This window comes from Heterodontus francisci, unplaced genomic scaffold (genome assembly GCF_036365525.1).
Source record: "Heterodontus francisci isolate sHetFra1 unplaced genomic scaffold, sHetFra1.hap1 HAP1_SCAFFOLD_102, whole genome shotgun sequence".
In the NCBI taxonomy this organism is placed as follows: domain Eukaryota; kingdom Metazoa; phylum Chordata; class Chondrichthyes; order Heterodontiformes; family Heterodontidae; genus Heterodontus; species Heterodontus francisci.
In genome coordinates, this window is record NW_027140380.1 from 1,636,645 (window position 1) to 1,657,315 (window position 20,671).

Consider the following 20,671-nt stretch of genomic DNA (forward strand, 5'->3'; position numbering starts at 1 on the left):
AGAAAGTCTCACTTTGATTCAGGACTCTTATCTCTCTGCAGCATCTTGCTGCGAAGAATTGAACTTTATCTCATTTCCTTCTCAGCTCAGGGTCAGTGCGGCTCAGTGGGACTTCTGGCTGTCTCCCGCTTCACAATCCATCAGTGCTGAGAAAGCAATGGGGAATATTACTCACATGTTGTATTCTGTAAACTTTTGGAAAAAATTGAATTATGTATTTACTTCCAAAACATTCATTCTCAGTTCTGGGAAAAATACAGTATATGATCGACTGTATCTGGAAGTGGGAAAAGTTAAAATATGTTGTGACCAGTGGAGAAGTGGGATGAGAATAAATAGTGCCCTTCTCTGATTTCAACTGCACAATCCTTTTCAATCTGGCTCTCTGGCTTAGTTGGTTACAGCACCTGTCCAGTAAGCAGGAGATCCTGGGTTCAACTCCCAGCAGAGCCTTATTGCACATTTGCAGTGTGCTTTAGAAGCTTCCTGATCTTTCATTTACATTTCTGTCTTGTGAAATTTGACTTAGAATTCAAATTACATAATGAATTTCAGTCACAGGAGAAAACAGCCTTTGTGAAGGATGTGAGTTTGGAATGGCTGTTCCTCCTTGCACAGAAATTCAGTGCTGATACGCCAAAGGCAACTTCTTTGATAGAAGTTTGTTCACAGTTACATTCAACCTGGAAAACAGCTCGACATTAATCTCACTGAAGGAAAGTGTGACTGCGTTGTATGTTTCAGAGTGTTTGTGTCGTTATGTGTTGCTTTCAACCGTGACTGGGACATGACGCAAGTGGGAGGGTTGATCCGAGGTTTGGAATATTTGTCAGTCAGGAACAAGAAAAATCAAAGGAAGCAAATAAGAAAACCTATGTCTCATGTGGTTACCGACAGACGGTGAGAAAATATTAAACTTTGTTCTATTCAATACAGCTGTGTGAACTTTGACCTGTTCTACCTTTTTATAAACAGTATTTGAAGGGTCTCGGTAACAGTATTCAGTGTTGATGAGAGTGGGGTCTGGGTGAGCATCTGCTGAGTGTGACAGGGTCAGGACTGGATGCAGGAAGTTCTATGACAGTCTCTCTCTCTCTCTCTCTCTCTCTCTCTCTCTCTCTGATGGGTTGAGTTGATATTCAACTGGCAGCTGTTGGTGTTTCAATAAATGAAAGAGGTTCCCTCCACCCAATTTTTTTGAACAGACAGTGTAGTATAAGGATGTAAAGGGTTAATGCTGAAAACAGTGGGATCAACCCCTCCCACTGTCAGAGTGATGATGTAACAGTCACATGAGATGAGGTTTGGAAGAGAGAGCAGCACCAAGGATGCTAGCTTCGGAGGCTTGATGAGTGTGTATATAGTATTGTGTAAATTAGAAAAGAGTTCTTAGTTCTTCCAGCAGGAAATGTGTCCAAAAAATATTGAGAAATTCACACTTTTGTTCTTCAGGAGTGGAAACACAGATATTAACTCCAAGTGACAGTTCTGGGTTCATTTAACAAAAAAAAAGGTAGAGAATAATATTACTCACTGATTGAAATCCCCCAGTGAGGAGACAGTTAAACAGGTGATCTGTTTAGTTTAGAGATACAGCACTGAAACAGGCCCATCGGCCCACAGAGTCTGTGCCGACCATCAACCACCCATTTATACTAATCCTACACTAATCCCATATTCCTGTCACATCCCCACCTGTCCCTATATATTTCCCTACCACCTACCTATACTAGGGGAAATTTATAATGGCCAATTAACCTATCAACCTGCAAGTCTTTGGCATGTGGGAGGAAACCAGAGCACCCGGAAGAAACCCACGCAGACACAGGGAGAACTTGCAAACTCCGCACAGGTGGTACCCAGAATCGAACCCGGGTCCCTGGAGCTGTGAGGCTAACCACTGCACCACTGTGCCGCCCTGTGGGGTATCATTCGATCCAAGGTTTCGGCAGCATTTAATCTCCCTTTTTGGTGAAATTCTTTGTTATTTGCATCTTTTTTTAAAATCCAGCTTTGATGGGTGGGTGAAAAAACTCAGAAAAACTGAACAGTTCCATCCTTTCTTTTCTTCCTTCTTCCCACCAGTTTCTCTTTTCTGTCCCAGATCAATATAATGATGAGAATCCCAATTTAATCTGCTGTTTTATCCATTCCAATCAAAATTCAACATTCCAATCAAATCTATTTGTTATTCCACAGTGTCTCTCCATGTGTTTTATTCTGTTGTATTCTCTCACAGTCTGTTTGATGATCAATGTTACATCTCACTCTCTGTTCTGGTGAAGACCAGAAGCAGTGATATCTGTTTGCACCACCCACCAAGTCGGCCTGAAGCTGTGCCTCACCGATCATGTGGAGTTAGGAACATAGGAACATAGGAGCAGGAGTCGGCCATTCAGCCCATCAAGCCTGCCCCACCATTCAATATGATCATGGCTGATCATCCACTTCAATGCCTATTTCCCCACACTTTCCTCATATTCCCTTATGTCATTTGTATTTAGAAAACTGTCAATCTCTGCTTTAAACATACTCAATGACTGAGCTTCCACAGCCCTCTGGGGTAAAGAATTCCAAAGATTCACAACCCTCTGAGTAACAACATTTCTCCTCATCTCTGTCCTAAGTGGTTTCATCCTTATTTTGAAATTGCACCCTCTGGTTTTCGACTCCCCAACCAGGAGAAACATCTTAGCTGCATCTACCCTGACTGTCCTTTAAGTATTTTGAGGGTTTCAATGGGATCACCTCTCATTCTTTGAAACTCTAGAGAATACAGCCCGTTTCCCCAATCTCTCTTCACAGGACATTCGCACCATCCCAGGAATAAGTCTGATGAACCTTTGTTGCACTCCCTCTGTGGCAATAATATCCTTCCTAAGGTAAGGAGACCAAAACTGCACACAGTACTCCAAGTGCGGTCTCAGCAAGGTTCTTTCCAATTGAAGCAAGAATTCACTATTCCTGTACTCAAATCCTCTTGTGATAAAGGCTAACATACCAATAGCCTTCCTAATTGCTTGCTGCACCTGCATGTTAGCTTTCAGTGACTTATTGACATGGACACCCAGATCACCCTTATATTCTGTACCTCAGTTAATAAAGGAAAGGATTCCATATACCAGCTGAACCACCTTATTGACCTGTCCTGCTACTTCAGGGATCTGTGGACATTCACTCCAACGTCTCTCACTTCCTCTACGCCATTCAGTGTTCTCCCGTTAATTGTGTATTCCTTTGCCTTTTTTGACGTCTGCTCTCGCTGTTCCCTGCTCTCCGAGTGAAATCTTTCTCCCTCTCCTGGGCTCTTTATGCTCCGCTTCGCTTTCACTGTTTCCCGCTCTCTTAATGTATCAATATTTGTTTGCCTTGTGTTTAATTTAAAATATGTATTAACTGCATTTTACAGTTGTAGGTTTTATTTGGTAGTCCTGTACAAGTTGTGGATTGGTATTTAATATTCAGTTCTGTGAAAACGATTGTGAATGAAAATATAACTTTCAATCTTATACATGGGCTGGTCTGCAAGCTCCAAGTCCTTCATTTTGTAGTAATGGAATTGATACTGTATCTTTCAGTCTTAATCTCTGTGGGATTTTTGAACTGGTATGTAATGCATAACATGGTCTAACGTCTGATGTACATTATGGGATTCATAGGAAATAGGGGCATTCGGCCATTCAGCCCATCGAGCCTGCTCCACCATTCAAACAGATTGTTGCTGATCATCTACCTCTATGCCATAATCTATCGATTTCTGTCTTGAATATGTTCAATGATTGAGCCTCCACAGCCCTCTGGGATAAAGAATTCCACAGATTTCCCACCCTCTGAGCAAAGAAATTCCTGCTCATCTCAGTCTCAAATGGCCTGCCCTTATTCTGAGACTGTGTCCCCTTGTTCTAGACGCACTAGACAGAGGAAACATCCGATCCATATCTACCCTGTGACACCCTGTAAGAACTTTGAAAGTTTCAATGAGATCACCTCTCATTCTTCAAAACTCTAGAGAATTTCGGCCCAGTTTCTGCAGTCTCTCATCAGAAGACAACCCCACCATCCCAGGGGATTAGTCTGGTGAATCTCCGTTGCACTCCCTCTATGACAAGTCTATCCTTCCTTAGATAAGGAAACTAAAATTGTACGGAATATTCCAGGTGCGGTCTCATCTAGACTTTATACAATTGAAGCAATACATCTTTACTCATGCACTCAAATCCCCTTTCAATGAAGCCAACATACCAGTTGCCTCTTAATTGCTTTCTGCACCTGCACACTAACTTTTAGTGTCTCATGAACAAGGACACCCAGGTCCCTTTGGACATCGACACTTCCCAGCCTCTCACCATTTAAGAAATACTCTGTCTTTCTGTTTATTCTACCAAAGTGGAGAACTTCACACTTATTCACATGATATTCCATCTGCTATGTTCTAGCCCATTCACTTAGCCTGTCCAAATCCCCTTGAAGCCTCCTTGCATTCATTCTGTACCTTTCAATCATGTAAATTTTGTCTGTTCTATTTCAGATTTTAGATTTAAAATGTAACCATGGTGACAGAGTTTATTGAGATCTGATAGTGAGTTTGTTTTTGGACTGCGATTGATGTATCAACCTGTCAGCTGTACTGAATTGGAGTGAAATGGAAACAACTTCTGTCTCTCCTGCTGTTGTTTGACTGTCGGATTGAAAATGTGTCTCTCGACTTTGGGATCAGTGTCTGTCTGACTACTTCATTGTTTGTTCCAGTGGAACTGATGAGCTGGCAGTATATCTGTGCTTTGGGAGTGATCCTGTACCGACTGTGTGTTGGAACGAGATCACTGCACTTTTCCTTGTGTCCAGGAATCACCACATCCATTCAGGTTCCTTCATGTATTTTCCTGCAGGAATGAAAGAACTGGTGAGATAGAAGATACAAAAGCGATCAATGTAATCGTCCCAATAATAATCATTATGAACAATCACAAATTGAAAACCAGGAACACAAACAGTATCAGTGTCTGACTCCACTGCAGTACTGCAGCATTCAGCTTCTGTTTACCAGGTGTTTGCAGAGGTTTTACAACAAGTTTGTGACATTCAGAAACAACACAAGCCCTGCACTGCTCAATGACTGGGACTGTCCGATCGAGCAGTGACCTTTACACAGTCACATTTCTATTTCAACGGAAAACAAGCAGCCACTATTTAAAATGTGCCTTTCACACTTCTCACCTGGTGTCTGCAATAAATGTTCTTTGTCTAACTGTCCACATCGTTATTTTGCGGCTATTTTTCCTCCACTGTTCACAATCCAACAAACAGTGAGAGACTGGAACTAAAGCAGGAAAATTCCCTCTCCTTTGGGTGGTGAAATTGTCAGTGATTTTCAATAGTGATTTCTTCCCATTGTGTCTCCCTGAGCCTGTACAGACACTGTCCGAGAATGAACTCTCCCTTCCCCGTGTCCCCGGCTCACTCCATGTTCCGGGAGCAGCTCCTGCTCCACAGTGTCTGTTACAAACACTCCCCGACTCCCCCTCAACTTCCCACCACTCAATGCTAATCTCTGAGCACATCTGCGGACACGCTCCCAAAGCAGTGGCTGCTGGAAGCAGATGCTGTTTGTTCCCTTCCCCCGGGCCCGGGAAGTCTCCATTAGCAGCTGATTTAAAGCATCTTGCCCTGATTGAGTGAATGGCCTCACAGACTGGGTTGGGGAAAGTCTGCGCATGCGCTCCACTCCTCATTGTGACTTCTCACAGGGGGCGGGGCTACAGCGCGCGTGCGCAGATCTCTGCAGCAATTCAGCATTCAAACATCAATGGGAACTTTCCCCATTTCACCCTCATCAAAGTCCCAAAGAAAGTGAAGAGGGGCTTGGACTGGAGGGAGGGAGGGGCGGGGTAGGGGGAACCTAGAACCCAGAAAGCTGCCCACTTGCCCCATTTAGATGCTCAATTTGCAGTCATTCCCTGCAGGGGGTTTGTTATTATTGAGCCCCTCCTGGTAAAACAATCCGATAGAAAGAGGGGAGAAAGGAGGGAGCCGGTGTGTTTGCTGGGACCTTGCAGAATTCATTTCAGCAGCAAAAGTCCCGGGTTATATTAACCCGAGTGAAACACGCTGTCAGTGAGAGGAAAACCGAACGGCCCTTTTCATCTTTTCATTGGAAACAAAGTAGAGCCGGAAGTGCGGCGAGCAGAGCAGACACACAAGCTCAATGACAGGAGAGCTCGGCCGTCCCTGAGTTTCAGCTCCCGGCTCTTACATTTCCTCATCCACACTGTCTTTACTGTGGATGTTCAGGGATTCCTTGTCGGATCTGAGGACTGTGTCCATTAAACATTCTGAGTCAGGAGATCCACACACTCTCTGTTATCAAGATTTATGGGCAGGAATGTTTCAAAACTTTGTCTATTAAATCATTGTATTATTCACAGAACTAATGAGGCTGACAGGAGAAGGGAGGGGAAGATGCGTTTGGTAGTGGCATCACGCTGTACCAATGCTTTGTCTTTCAACACACCATTAACATATCGTTTGCCTTTGCTCCATGACCTTCTGGTCAGCTATTCTGTGACCTTGTCCTATTTACACCTTCTCCTTTGCCCCACCCCCACTTTACTTGCTGATAACCTTTTACATTTCTAATATTTATTATTTCTGAAGAAGGGTCACTGACCTGAAACGTTAACTCTGCTTCTCTCTCCACAGATGCTGCCAGACCTGCTGAGTATTCCCAACATTTCTTGTTTTTATTTCAGATTTCCAGCATCCGCAGTATTTTGCTTTTATTATATATAAATGTCTTGAATATTGGAATCACAGAATTGTTATTGCCCCGAAGGAGGCCATTTGGCCCATCGTGTCTGCACTGACTCTCCAAATGAGCAATTCACCTCATGTCACTTCCCCGTCTTCTCCCCATAATCCTGCACATTCTTCCTTTTCATATAACATTCTAATTCCCCTTTGAATTCTTCAATTGAACCTGCCTCCATCACATTCTCAGGCAGTTCATTCTTTAACCACTCGCTGCGTGAAAAAGATTTTCCTCATGTCGCTTTTGCTTCTTTTACCAATGACTTTAAATCTGTGCCCTCTCGTTCTCGATCCTTTCACAAGTGGGAACAGTTTCTCCCTATCCACTCTGTCCACACCCCTCATCATTTTGAATACCACTATGAAATCTCCTCTTCGCCTTCTTTTCTCCAAGGAAAACAGTCCTAACTTCTCCAATCTATCTTCATAACTGAAGTTCCTCATTTATTTTTATTTATTTATTATTTAGAGATACAGCACTGAAACAGGCCATTTGGCCCACCAAGTCTGTGCTGAACAACAACCACTCATTGATCCTAACCCTGCAGTAATCCCTGCCACCACTGGGAATAATTTGGAATGACCAATTTACCTATCAACCTGCAAGTCTTTGGCTGTGGGAGGAAACCAGAGTACCCGGTGAAAACCCACGTGGTCACAGGGAGAACTTTCAAACTCCGTACAGGCAGTACCCAGAATCAAACCCATGTCTCTGGAGCAGTGAGGCTGCAGTGCTCACCACTGCACCACTGTGCTGCCCCAGCCCTGGAAATATTCTCATGAATCTTTTCCACAATCTCTCCAACGCCTTCACATCTTTCCTAAAGTGTGCGCCCAGAACTGGACTCAGTATTTCAGCTAAGGCTCGTGTCTTATACAAGTTCAACATGACCTCCTTGTTCTTGTACTCTATGCCTCTATCACTGTATGCTTTATTAACCGCTCTCTCCACCAATTCCACCACCTTGGATGACTTATACCCCCAGGTCCTTCTGCTCCTGCACCCCCTTTAGAATTGTACCCTTTATTCGATATTGTCTCTCCATGTTCTTCCTACCAAAATGAATCAATTCACATTTCTCTACATTGACCTTCACCTGTCATCTGTCCTCCCATTCCACCAACTTGTCTATGTCCTTTTGAAGTTTGACACTATCCTCCTTACAGTTCACAATGCTTCCTATTTTCGTATCATCCATAACCTTTGAAATTGTGCCCTGTGCACTCAGGTCTAGGTCATTCACATATATCAGGAAAGGCGAGGGCCCAAACACTGACTCCTGGGGAACTCCACTGCAAACCTTCCTCTCGCCTGAAAAATATCCATTGCTCACTACTCTTTGTTTCCTGTCACTCAGCCAATTCCATATCCATGTTACTACTGTCCCTTTTATTCCATGAGTTATAACTTAGCTCACAAGTCTGTTGTGTTGCACTGTTTCAAACTCCTTTTGATAGTCAACTAAATAAAAATACTGCAGATGCTAGAAATCTGAAATATAAACAAAATGTGCTGGAAATACTCAGCAGGTCTGGCAGCATCTGTGGAGAGAGAAGCAGAGTTAACATTTCACGTCAGTGACCTTTCAGATGCTGCCAGACCTTTTGAAATTCCATGTACACCACATCAACAGCATTGCCCTCATCATCCCTCTCTGTTACCTCATCAAAAAACTCCAGCAGGACAGTTAAACATGATTTTCCCTTAAGAAATCCATGCTGACTTTCTGGAATTAACCCACATTTGTCCGTGGGACTATTAATTTTGTCCCGAATTATTCTTTTGAGAAGTTTTCCCACCACCAAAATTGAACTGATTGTGGAGTGAGACGAGGTGAGTTGCTCCAGCAGAGAGCCAGCACGGGTTCGACAGGCCGAACGGCCACCTTCTGTGCTTTCGCCATTCTCTGATTGTATGATTCTAGCGACAACTGCTGGTGGAGAGGCAGTGATGCAGGAATGGGTTGACAGAAAGGGGAAAATCTGGGCGAGTGTGTGTTTGCAGCATTTGAAGTTTGTGTTCGGGTTTGTGAATAAAGGTGATTTGGAAGCTGTGTTCCAAATTGAAGTGTTTACTGGAAGCAAGAAGTTGATGTAAATAAAGAGTAAAACGTGTTAAGATGAAGTGTGGTGTGATTGAGGATAGCAGTAAATATAGTGTTGGTGAATTATTTGTGTTAATAAACTTCCACTGCACCCTCTGCTGCAGGCTGCTGTTTATATCCAGCTGTGTATTAGTGCTGTGTGTTAACGAGATAAATGTTTGTTTCAACGCTGTTTATAAAGCAATAGCATTGCACTCAAACAGTCCCAGACATAGCAACACACGTACAAAAGCAAAATACTGCAGATGCTGGAAATCTGAAACATAAACAGAAAATGCTTGAAATAGTCAGCAGGTCTGGCAGCATCTGTGCAGAGAGAACAGTTAACATTTCAGATCTGTTTCGTTAGCTCACGTTAACTTTGTTTCTTTCTCCACAGATGCTGCCAGACCTGCTGAGTATTTCAAGCATTTTCTGTTTTTATTACAGCAACACAGGTTCTGGGAAGCTCAGCCTGGTTACACAATGTGACAAGGACGCTGAGTAACACCATCGACAATGGGACAGAGAGAAAAACACACAGAAAAGCAATAGACTGTGAGGAAGCAAAAGTGAGGGACGCAGAGAGAGAGAAACAGACAGACAACAAGACTGAGATGGAGAATCTAGGCATTTATATTTTATTGAGTTCTCCCTGTTGTGTCAAGGTATTTCCTGTTGTGTAAATATGTTTTCTGTTGTGTAAAGATGTCCCCTGTTTTTGTGTCAAGGTTTTCCCTGTTACTGTTTTATTTTCTGTTGCTGACCGTCTCCTCACTGTGACCATTTGCCCTGGATTTATTGTGGCCAACATCACCATCTGGTGGTGGAACGGAGACTCTGCAGGAAGGGGTTGACAAAGGGGGAGAGACTCGGTGATTTGTGAGATTTGTTGCTGATTGATATGATCTCTGGAAGAAAAAAGCTCATTGCAGTAAAGTAAGAAGCATGATGTCATTGTGGATAAACACTAGATGTTTTGAAAGTGACCTGTTTGTGTTACTACAAAATAGCAGAGAATGGTTTCGACCTCTGGGTAAGGGCCCAACACACTTCCGCTGTGCCACTCTGCCACTGGCTGTTTCAAATTCCAGCTGCCTGTTCGTGAAATATGTTCATTTCCCCAATTTTTTTTGGAAAAATACGATTGTAGTCAGATTGCTCAAGGATCCCAGACTCAGCAACACACGTGCTGACAGACTCACCCTCACTGCACAATGGCACAAGGACACTGAGTAACAGCACCGACAATCAGGCAGCTTTGTACAAAATTGGATTAAGGACAGAAAATAGCGAGTCGTATTAAATGGTTCTTTGTTAGGAAGGATGCGAGCATAAGAGGGGTGACAATCCCAGGAAGCGGAGGCACTCAGGTGAAAACCTCCCTCCTGTACATGGATGACGTCGCCGTCTTCTGCTCGGATCCGCTGTCCGTGCGCAGACTGATGAGCATCTGCGACCAGTTCGAACTGGCCTCGGGAGCCAAAGTTACCCACGGCAAGAGCGAGGCCATGTTCTTTGGGAACTGGGCTGACCGATCCTTTGTCCACTTCACCGTCAGGTCGGATTACCTGAAGGTGCTGGGGATATGGTTCGGAAGGGCCGGGGCGTGCACCAAAACCTGGGAGGAGCGAGTAGCCAAGGTACGACAAAAGTTGGGCATGTGGAGGCAGCGATCTCTCTCCATTGTGGGTAAGAACCTGGTCATCAGGTGCGAGGCGCTCACGTTGTTGCTGTATGTGGCGCAGGTCTGGCCCATACCCCACTCCTGCGCTGTGGTGGTCACCTGAGCCATTTTCCGCTTCATCTGGGGATCTAAAATGGACCGGGTCCGGAGGGACACGATGTTCAAATCTCTGAATGAGGGCGGGAAAAATGTACCCAACGTCGCCCTCATCCTGATGACCACCTTCGTGTGCGGCTGCATCAAGCTGTGTGTAGACCTCCAGTACGCCAACTCCAAGTGTCACTACGTGCTGAGGTTGTATCTGTCCCCGGTGTTGCGAAGGATGGGCCTGGTCACATTGCCGTGGAACACTCCATGCAGTTGGACCGTGCCGTACCACCTATCCTTCGTGGAGCAGTTTCTGCGGGAAAACACCTTTGACCACCGATCCATCAGGCAGTCGTCTGCACAGAATGTCCTCAAGGCCCAACGGGGAAAGGAGACGGTGGATCCTGTATGATGGTTCCCCGAGCAGACCGTCAAAGTCATTTGGCGGAATGCCTCATCACCAGAACTTTCAAGAAAGCACCAAGATGTAGCTTGGCTCGTGGTGAGAAGGGCCCTCCTCGTCAGATCCTTCATGCACACCCGAAGTCTCTCCCCCTCCGCGCAATGCTCCCGCGGTGTCTGTGGTGGGGAAGAGACCGTTGCCCACCTCCTACTGGTATGTGCCTTAGCAAAGCAGGTGTGGAAAGAGATGCAGTGGTTTTTGTCGAGGTTCATCCCAAGCAGCTCTGTAACACAGGAGTCTGTGCTCTACGGGCTGTTCCCAGGGACACACACCGAGACAAACATCAACTGCTGCTGGAGGACTATCAATTCGGTGAAAGACGCCCTTTGGTCTGCCCGAAACCTGCTGGTCTTCCAGCGCAAAGAGTTGTCCACCACCGAATGTTGCAGACTGGCACATTCCAAGGTCCAGGACTACGTGGTGAGGGACGCACTAAAGCTTAGGGCAGCCGCAGCAAAGGCTCAATGGGGAAAGACCACTGTGTAAGGTCCCCCCACCAAGCTGAACTGAGGAGCTGGATCCATGGGAAACCCCTCGAACTGTATCAGGAAAAGTTTGTGTGCTGTAAAATGTAAAAATGTATATGGCATGACAATGAAATGGAAGGGTTGTGAGGCAACTCATGATTGTAAAGAAGGAAGCTGATCACCTTTGCACTGTTTGTATTTTTTGACTTGATACTGTTTTGAACTGTTTGGGAATGTAATTTATACAGATTTTTATGAATAAAGTATATTTTGGAAATTAAAAGAAAGTATTAAATGGTTCTCGGTCAGACTGGAGGATAGTCGACAGTGCTGTTCCCCAAGGGTCAGTGCTAAAACCACTGCTTTTTTTGCTGCAGATAAATGACTTGGATCTTGGAATATAGAGTAGAATCTCAAAATATCCCAATGACACCAAACATGGAGGAGTGGCAAACAGTGATATGAAATGAACTGCCTGCAACAGGACAGTGATAGGCTAGCAGAATGGGCAGACAGGTGGCAGATGGAATTTAATAGTGACGAGTGTGAGGTGATGCATTTTAGCAGAAGGAATAGGCTGAGGCAATATATACTTAATGGCACAGTTCTAAAGAGTGTACTGGAATAGAGGGACTTGGGGTTCATGTGCATCAATCTTTGAAGGTGGCAAGACATATTGCGAGAGTATCTGATCAATGGGAGAAGATTTTAGATATCGGCTTGTTCAATTACAGTTTCTGTTTTCTCTGTTACTTGTGGTTAGCAAATAAATAGAGGTATTGAATACTCCTCCACCAGTCCTAGGGATCATCCAAGTTATTTTAAATCCTCCCATGGGTCCCCATGTCAGACTGAGTTCCATGTTTTAGAATCAAGCAAAGGAAATCTGCTCAGTTCCAAAACTATCAGCGAGTTGAAGCTGATAACGTGCCGCTGGTGTCATCAGCAACACGGGAAATGCTGCAGCTGCAGTGAGAGGTCAGGCAACATCTGGCAGATTTGCCAGAGGCTATGTGTACCCAAGCACGGATGATGGAGGAGTCCATCCAGGCCTTGGGTGCTGCACTGTCTCTGATGGGGGTGTGTCTGGCTTCCTCCATTGAGAGATTGGTGACTGTCATGGAGAGCCAGATCCAGCCGACCAATCAGTGGCTGCTGGAGATGTTCGCAGACCTGCACTCCATCACTTTGTCCATGAGCTCCATCCAGCGGTGACAAGGTGAGAGGGGGGACGAGGCACCTGAACACTCCACCAGGTCCACGTCCCTCTCAGGTCAGCAGGGAGGTACAAGTGTGTCTTATAAGGGGGAGGAGCAGCTGGCTGCTAAATCTGGGGGTGTCCTCTCTGGGTGCTCCTGGTGTGGACAGTAGCTCCAAAGCCCCTCTGCCAGTGACACCAGTGATGCCAGTGCCTGCCTCCATCACCCTCGATGACAGAGGGGGTCCCTGTACCTGTGCAGGAGGCCCTCAGTGTGCCGGGGCCCTCCAGGCCTCAGGCAGCAAGAGGATGGCCGCCAATGTCATCCCAAGCCATGGGGCAGCAAGGTCAGCAGCCTGTCTCCACCTCAGCTGACAGAGCGGGGGGAGCACCACGTAGGAGCACCCGGAAAATATTTAAGAAGAACACCTTGATTCACTGAGGGGTTCAAGGGTGAATGTTCATTCCAGATGTACATTCCAGATGGGACGTCATTTAAACCCTTCCTCCCAAGGGGCTGGAAGTGAGGGACCAAGCCCCGAGCTCACAAAGCTTTGGTCTTGCCACTGTGCAATGTGTACCTGGGTGCTGCAGTGCAGAAGGAAGGAGTCAACAACAGGGCTGCTCACTGTCTGCAATGTAGTGTAATGGTGACTTCACCTTTGAGAAACTGTATTCTTTTCGAGACCAAGCCACTGCTGCAACTCATGCCATCATCATACATTTGTGAAGAAACTCCATTTTGACAGACGCATTCAACACATGGCTTGCAATGCATGTACACACGCACACACACATGCATGCAAACACATAGAGGCACACGCGCGCACACACACACATACACGCACATGCACATGCGCGCACATGCACACACACATACACACACATGTACACACACACACATAGAGGCACACGTGCACATACACGCGCACACACGCGCACACACATGCACGCATACACACACATATCATACACACACACGCATACACACACACACACACACACACACCAGTAAGGAAAAGACCTGGACCTGAGATCATGTCGATAAGTAAGATGATAAGTACTGTTTGTATTTAATTTGAATATAAAGCCTGGGGCATCATTTAATGAAGACTTATGAACACAGCACAACACCATATTTCTCTGGCATTGAGGATCAAAAAAGGAAACCACACAGACAACCAGGGAAATACAGAAGACTTGCATTGACAATTTCAGATTTAAATAAATAGCAATCACCATGTGTGTACAATGACAGCCAGTCTTTCCAGCCTTTACAGAGACACACAGTAATCCAGGGCCACACTGGAGAAAATACTTAGCAAGATTTGAACTCCGAAAGGGGCATTCGATATCAATACACCCCGAAGAAAGAGAACGTTACTCCTACACTCTGCTGAACTAAAAGTCGACAATACTTTCAATACACTCAGAGACACCGGAAGCGATGATGATTATGATGCAGTGAAGAATGCTCTAACAAGATATTCTCAACAAAGGGCAAATCCTCACTATGAAATTTATGTCTTCAGGCAAACAAGGCAAGCTAAATGTGAGACTCTTGACCACTACATGATAAGACTCAGAAGTCTGAGCCAGAATTACAACTTCACAAACATGGACAAAACATCATCTCCCAGATCATTATGACCTGCAAATCATCAAGACTAAGATGGCAAGCTCTTAGAGAGAGCAAATTGGCAAATTGTTAAACTTGCAAAGGCTACTCAATAATGACAGAACGTGGGAAGCCAGCAAAAGACAAGCTGAAGTCTGAGAAGGGAAACCAAATAAAGGAAAGAAGAAATTCTCCTGGTTCCTGTTCAGGGGTTTTTGCACCATTGTAAAAACATCCCAAAGTTATTCACCTGCTGTCCTGGCAGTATATTCACATTAATCTATTTACTCCAGCTATCACTTCACAGTATTGCTCATGTACCTTTAGAGATCTGTGCAATGGAACACCCAGAGAACTGCTTGAGATTATTTTCTTTCTCAACCTTCTTTAGTCCTTTTCCCTGAAGGGTGAGATCAGTTCATTGAGCACAGGCCCTTCCTGCTCTATATGGTGCTCAGTGCCTCATCAAATGAGAATAACTAACACACCACAGGCCAGGGAGCCTCGGCCCATCCTCCCCTGATTGTGGTTCAGTGCCAACCAGGTCAGATCAGCTAATTCAACACAGGCCAGAGATGGAACCTGGATCTTTCCTGCTCTGGGGGCTCCGTACCATACCAGGTGTGATAAAGTAAAATACCACAGGCTGGGGATGGAGCCTGGGATTTTCCTGTTCTGTGTGGGGCTCTGTACAACACCGTGTGAGATGAACTATCATCCCTCAGGCTGAGGAAGGAGCCTGGGCCCATTCTGTTCTGTGTGACTCCGTACCACACTGGGTGCGATCAGTTCACTCAACACAGGCCATGAATACAACCAGGCCCTTTCCTGCTCTGTGTGACTCGGTATCACACCAGGTGACATCAGCTAACACAGCACAGACTGGGGCTGGAGCCTGGGCCTGTCCTGCTCTGTGGACTCAGTAACACGATCTGTGAATACCTTTTATAAACACTCTGTGTCCAACATTGTGAGGCAGCTCTCTGTGTTTATATAGAGTGTCATTTATTGAGTGCTCTCTTGGATCCAACAGGGTAAAAGACGGTTGGGTGGTGGGGTGTGGATGGTGGTGCGGGGTGTGTGCAGAGAATTCGGGGGTGAGCTCTGATTCCTAACCATTTCTGGATTGTAAGGAATAAAGAATCAATGAAAGAGGGAGAAGCAATGTGGGAGAAGGGATGATTGAAGAATTTGTCCATGAAGCTGATTAAAAGTGTCTCAAACACAAGATAATATTCTTCTTTGGCCTCCCTGTCTCGAGAGACAGTGGGTAAGCACCTGGAGGTGGTCAGTGGTTTGAGAAGCAGTGCCTGGAGTGGCTATAAAGACCAATTCTAGAGCGACAGACTCTTCCACAGGTGCTGCAGATAAAATTGGTTGTCAAGGCTGATACACAGTTGGTTCTCTCCTTACATTTCTGTCTTTTTTCCTGCCAACTGCTAAGTCTCTTCGATTGTGGTCAATGTCACAGGGCTTCATGTCCCGTTTGTAGACGTCTTTAAATTGGAGACATGGACGGCTGGTGGGTCTGATACCAGTGACGAGCTCGCTGTACAATGCGTCCTTGGGGATCCTGCCATCTTCCATGCGGCTCACATGGCCAAGCTATCTCAAGTGCCGCTGCTCAGTCGGGTGTATATGCTGAGGAAGAGTCAGTTACTAGGGGACATAGGTTTAAGGTGCGAGGGGTAAAGTTTAGAGGGGATGTGCGAGGCAAGTTTTTTACACAGAGGGTGGTGAGTGCCTGGAACTTGCTGCCAGGGGAGGTGGTGGAAGCAGATACGATAGCGACGTTTAAGAGACATCTTGGCAAATATATGAATAGGAAGGGAATAGAGGGATATGGGCCCCGGAAGTGCAGAAGGTGTTAGTTTAGGCAGGCATCAAGATCAGCGCAGGCTTGGAGGGCCGAATGGCCTGTTCCTGTGCTGTACTGTTCTTTGTTCTTGTTTGTTGTTGTTGTTAATGTTGGCTGCCTTGAGGACTTCTGCGTTGGAGATACAGTCCTGCCACCTGATGCCAAGTTAATATTAATATTAAGAATTGGGAGGATTTAAAAAAAAACACCAAATGAGGAGTAGGAAATTGATAAAGAGGGAGAAAATGGAATCTGAGAGTAAACTGTCAAGAAACAAGTTATAAAAGGTTTTACTAGTATACAAAAAGCTCAACAATAACAAACAGATTCCTTCGATGCAGAGACAAGAAATTTATTGTGGGGAGAAAGAAAATGGTAGAGTTTACACAAATATTTTGTGTCTGTTTTCACAGTAGAAGGTACAGCGAACATGTCGGAAATCGTGTGGAACGGGGAAGAGATCTGTTCGTTGCCACCCTGGCTCAGGGTACTTAATGATAGCGACTAACTCTGTCATACAATCGGTTAGTGTGTTCAGCTATTACCTGTAGCGTTGGTGTTTTAAGCCCACCTGGTGACAGAGGCAGAGTCTATTTTCCTCATTTAGGATTCATTGTCACACAATTCCAAATTGTCAATGTGTGCTTTGGCTGCAAGCAAGTATTTCCCAAACATTGCCAGCTCCGCTGTTATCCAGTAAATCACACCCTAATGCTTTTCCTTGCATTCATTTCACATAAAATTCTTAAATATTTAGATGATCATGTACCTCCAGCCAACCCATTAGAAATAAATCAAGTTATTGGGTTCAAAGTGCATTTATAGAACTGGAACACGCAATCCCACCGTGTGAAGCTACATTAAATTTGTGGTGATTGTACAGCTGGTATTAGAGAAAACAATCCAGAACATGTTGGACCATTTTAATGATTTTTACTTGCTTCTAATAACCTTATTTATGTTGATGTAAAATTTTGGAAAATCCTCTGGTCCAATAGCAGGTACATGAGAAAATGATGCAATATTTATATAAGCCTGGTGTTCTGGAATTCCTGCCTAAACTCCTCCACCTGTAACACTCCATCACCTCCTTAAAACTGAAAGTTTTGATCAGTATTTCGGACAGGAGTCAGCCCTGCCTTTTGCCCTGATTTGTCAGTAATCATTTAAAACCATTTTGGGTCAATCCCTTCCTTTAAATCCTGCACAGCAGCAGTGACAATAACTTTGTGGATTTAATGGTTGAGCCAAATCCGACTCAGTTCCCCAGGAGAAATTCCTGAACTCATGGGCACTTTGTATCAAGCAGCAGTTAGCAGCAAAAAGTCTGATTAATCAGAGTAGTGAGTCCAGTAAATACTTAAACAGAAGACACCCTGTAAAACAGAACTCCAAGTATCAGTTTGAATAAAGTATTGAACTGACAGAGTGGAGAGCAGATGAGGATTGAATTAAATTGCAATTCACTGAATCGAAACAAGAAGTGATTCTATCAAGAATGGGACACAGCTCTCTGTTTGTGAGCTTGTGGCGCAACGGTAGCGCGTCTGACTCCACATCAAAGGGTTGCGTGTTCAAATCACGTCAGGCTCAGTGAAGTTTTACAGCAGCTCAAGCTGCTGGATTTTATATCAGAAGAGAGTTCGCTCTGTTGGGATAAAAACAAGAAATGCTGGAACCACTCAGCAGGTCTGGCAGCATCTGTTGAAAGAGAAGCAGAGTTAATGTTTCGGGTCAGTGACCTTTCGGAACTGTTCGTGTATTGTTCAATTTCAAAATCGACTTTAATAGATTAAAGTTCTTATTTCTGGATCCGTTCAATTTCCACGCTCAGTTCTTATTTCTCAGTTTTCTATCGGAACAATGTTTCAGGGATGTGCTATCTCCATTGTTTATACAATAACTCTGTCAGCAAGTGTGTGAAGTAAAACACAAACGACCCAGCGTGGGTCTCATCCCACACCCGGCTCCGTCTGCACAGCTCCTTAGTTCAGTTGACGAGAACGCAGTGTTAATAATACCGAGGCTGTGGATTTGAACGCCGTAAGTGCTGGCAGATGTTCAGTTATTACTTTGACATGTTTTCCGAACACTTCAAGTCCAACTTTTAGATGCACACAGAATGTCAGAGAACTTATTTTGAATAACATCCATTGCATCTTTGTCACTGGGCTGGAGTAATCCAGAATACATTTTAATAATCTTCCGTTTGCTGATAAAGGTTGAATTTGCGGCTGTTCCCGTTAATGGTCACAAGCAGGAACAAACAGACAGAGTGTATCTGACCGCCCAGAGATGTGGAAAGGCTTCAGTTTAGGACAATTGCATCAAATCAAATGTTCACCAGGCCCCGAGAGAGTCAAAAGCTGGGGGAAAGGACGGAATGAGATAGTGAATAAGCTAAACTGAGGTGGAGGTGGGATGGCAGCGGTCCAGGGGACAGAAGCAGCGAGGCCGGGAGTGAGCGGCCGAAGCAGGGTATTTTGTGGGGAATGGAAATGACGATCGCAGCCACTGAGGGGTGAGGCAATGTTTGGACGTCATTCCGTCTTGTGTCGGTGCGTGGTGACGTCGGTGCACGCATGCGCAGATTCATACTGGCAAGCTGACAAATGTTTGGATGCACTGATGATGTCGACGATCGCTCTGCACATGCTCTGTGTTGTCAGGAAACACTCTGTAGTGAATAAGCTAAATACAGAAGATATAAATATTTCCCATCCTTGATGTCTCTCTATTCCAGTCCAACCCAATCCTTCAATGCTGGGTAAATAATTTCAGTAAAAATTGTGCAGCTCGAGGATCGAAACCAAAGGCCAATGCAGAATAAAGGAGAACTGACGGAACTCCAGACTGAACCAGAGATCTTCAGTCTAACACTCTCCCAACTGAGCTATTTCAGTCTCACAGTGAAGTATCCTTTGTGTCATTTATTTATTTATTTAGAGATACAGCACTGAAACAGGCCCTTCGGCCCACCGAGTCTGTGCCAACCAACAACCACCCATTTATGCTAATCCTACATTAGCCCCATATTCTCTGCCACATCCCCACCATTCTCCTACCACCTACCTACACTAGGGGCAATTTACAATGGCCAATTTTACCTATCAACCTGCATTTCTTTGGCTGTGGGAGGAAACCAGAGCACCCGGCGGAAACCCACACAGCCACAGACTGTGTGGCTTACAAACTCTACACAGATAGTGCCCAGAACTGAACCCTAGTCGCTGGAGCTGTGAGGCTGCAGTGCTAACCACTGCGCCACTGTGCCACCATTGTTTTGGAAGAAAATATAACCCTGGTGGAATTGCCCCTCCCAATCACACCTCAATTTATAGAACATAGAAAATGGAGAAACTTTATGGCACAGAAGAAGACCATATAGCAATCGTGTCTGTGCCAGCTGAAAAAGAGCGATCCAGCCCAATCCCACTTTCCAACTCTTGGGAATGGGATCTGAACAGATCTCAGAGCTCACATTATGTGAATGTTGTGCTGAAGTGTTGGTAAACATAGGAAGTTGACACACTAGGGGGGACCTCACACTGTTAGACACAGCGTGAAATACACTCAAGTGTTTATAAAACATTACAACATGTGAGTAATATTCCCCATTACTTTCTCAACACTGATAGATTGTGAAGGGAGAGACAGTCAGAAGTCTCACTGATCCACACTGACCCCCAGCTGAGAATGAAATGCGATAAAGTTCAATCTTTAGCAGTGAGATGCTGGAGAGAGGTAAGAGTCCTGAATCAAGGAGAGACTTTCAGATAATGCTGTTGAATCTCATTTCAAACACTCCTTGAATTCACTGCCGAGGAATTCAGAGCTGGAGAATGCCTGTAAAATCAGCCGAAACAGGAAAAATAAACACCCACCATGGGGCTCAAACTCAAAAGCTTGAGATTCGGAGTTTCATGCTTTCATCGACTGAGCTCACTGGGCCTGAGACAGTGTCCCCGTCCTGTCTGTTATTGGACGGTGCAGCTGTTGGCTGCACCCCAGGGGCTGAATTTTTTCTGTAAACCATGAACCAGCTTCCTCTCAAATCCCAGGTTTATCAATAAATCCTCTTACAAAAGCCCCAAAGTGTGATGTATTCCTCTCACTCATCCAGAATAAAAGTTACATTCTATGATTCTAACTCTGTCAAATCTGTTCTGAACTAGGGACAGAAGACATCGGACCGGATCTTTTTGTCGGCGGCTGACATGGAGGGCGGACTTCACACATCCACATGGCGAGAAGGTGTTTCAGGTGTTTAAATCTGATTGTCAGCAGTTTTATTCACTGGGTCCAATTGAACAATGGCACATGGGAACCTCGGGGCTTCACAGCCTCGCCTGGTTAAAGGAGGTGACTGGGAAGTGGGAGCTGAGTGTTGGCTTCACTAGGA

General features: G+C 45.0%; 2 non-coding genes across 2 annotated transcripts; both read left to right on the forward strand.

The window, feature by feature from the left end:
• The first annotated feature begins 379 nt into the window (after positions 1-379).
• Positions 380-453, forward strand: trnat-agu (transfer RNA threonine (anticodon AGU)). Its single transcript has one exon. It is a non-coding gene; the product is annotated as a tRNA-Thr (tRNA).
• A 17,337-nt stretch (positions 454-17,790) lies between these two features.
• Positions 17,791-17,862, forward strand: trnaw-cca (transfer RNA tryptophan (anticodon CCA)). The gene has a single exon. It is a non-coding gene; the product is annotated as a tRNA-Trp (tRNA).
• The last annotated feature ends 2,809 nt before the right edge of the window (positions 17,863-20,671 follow it).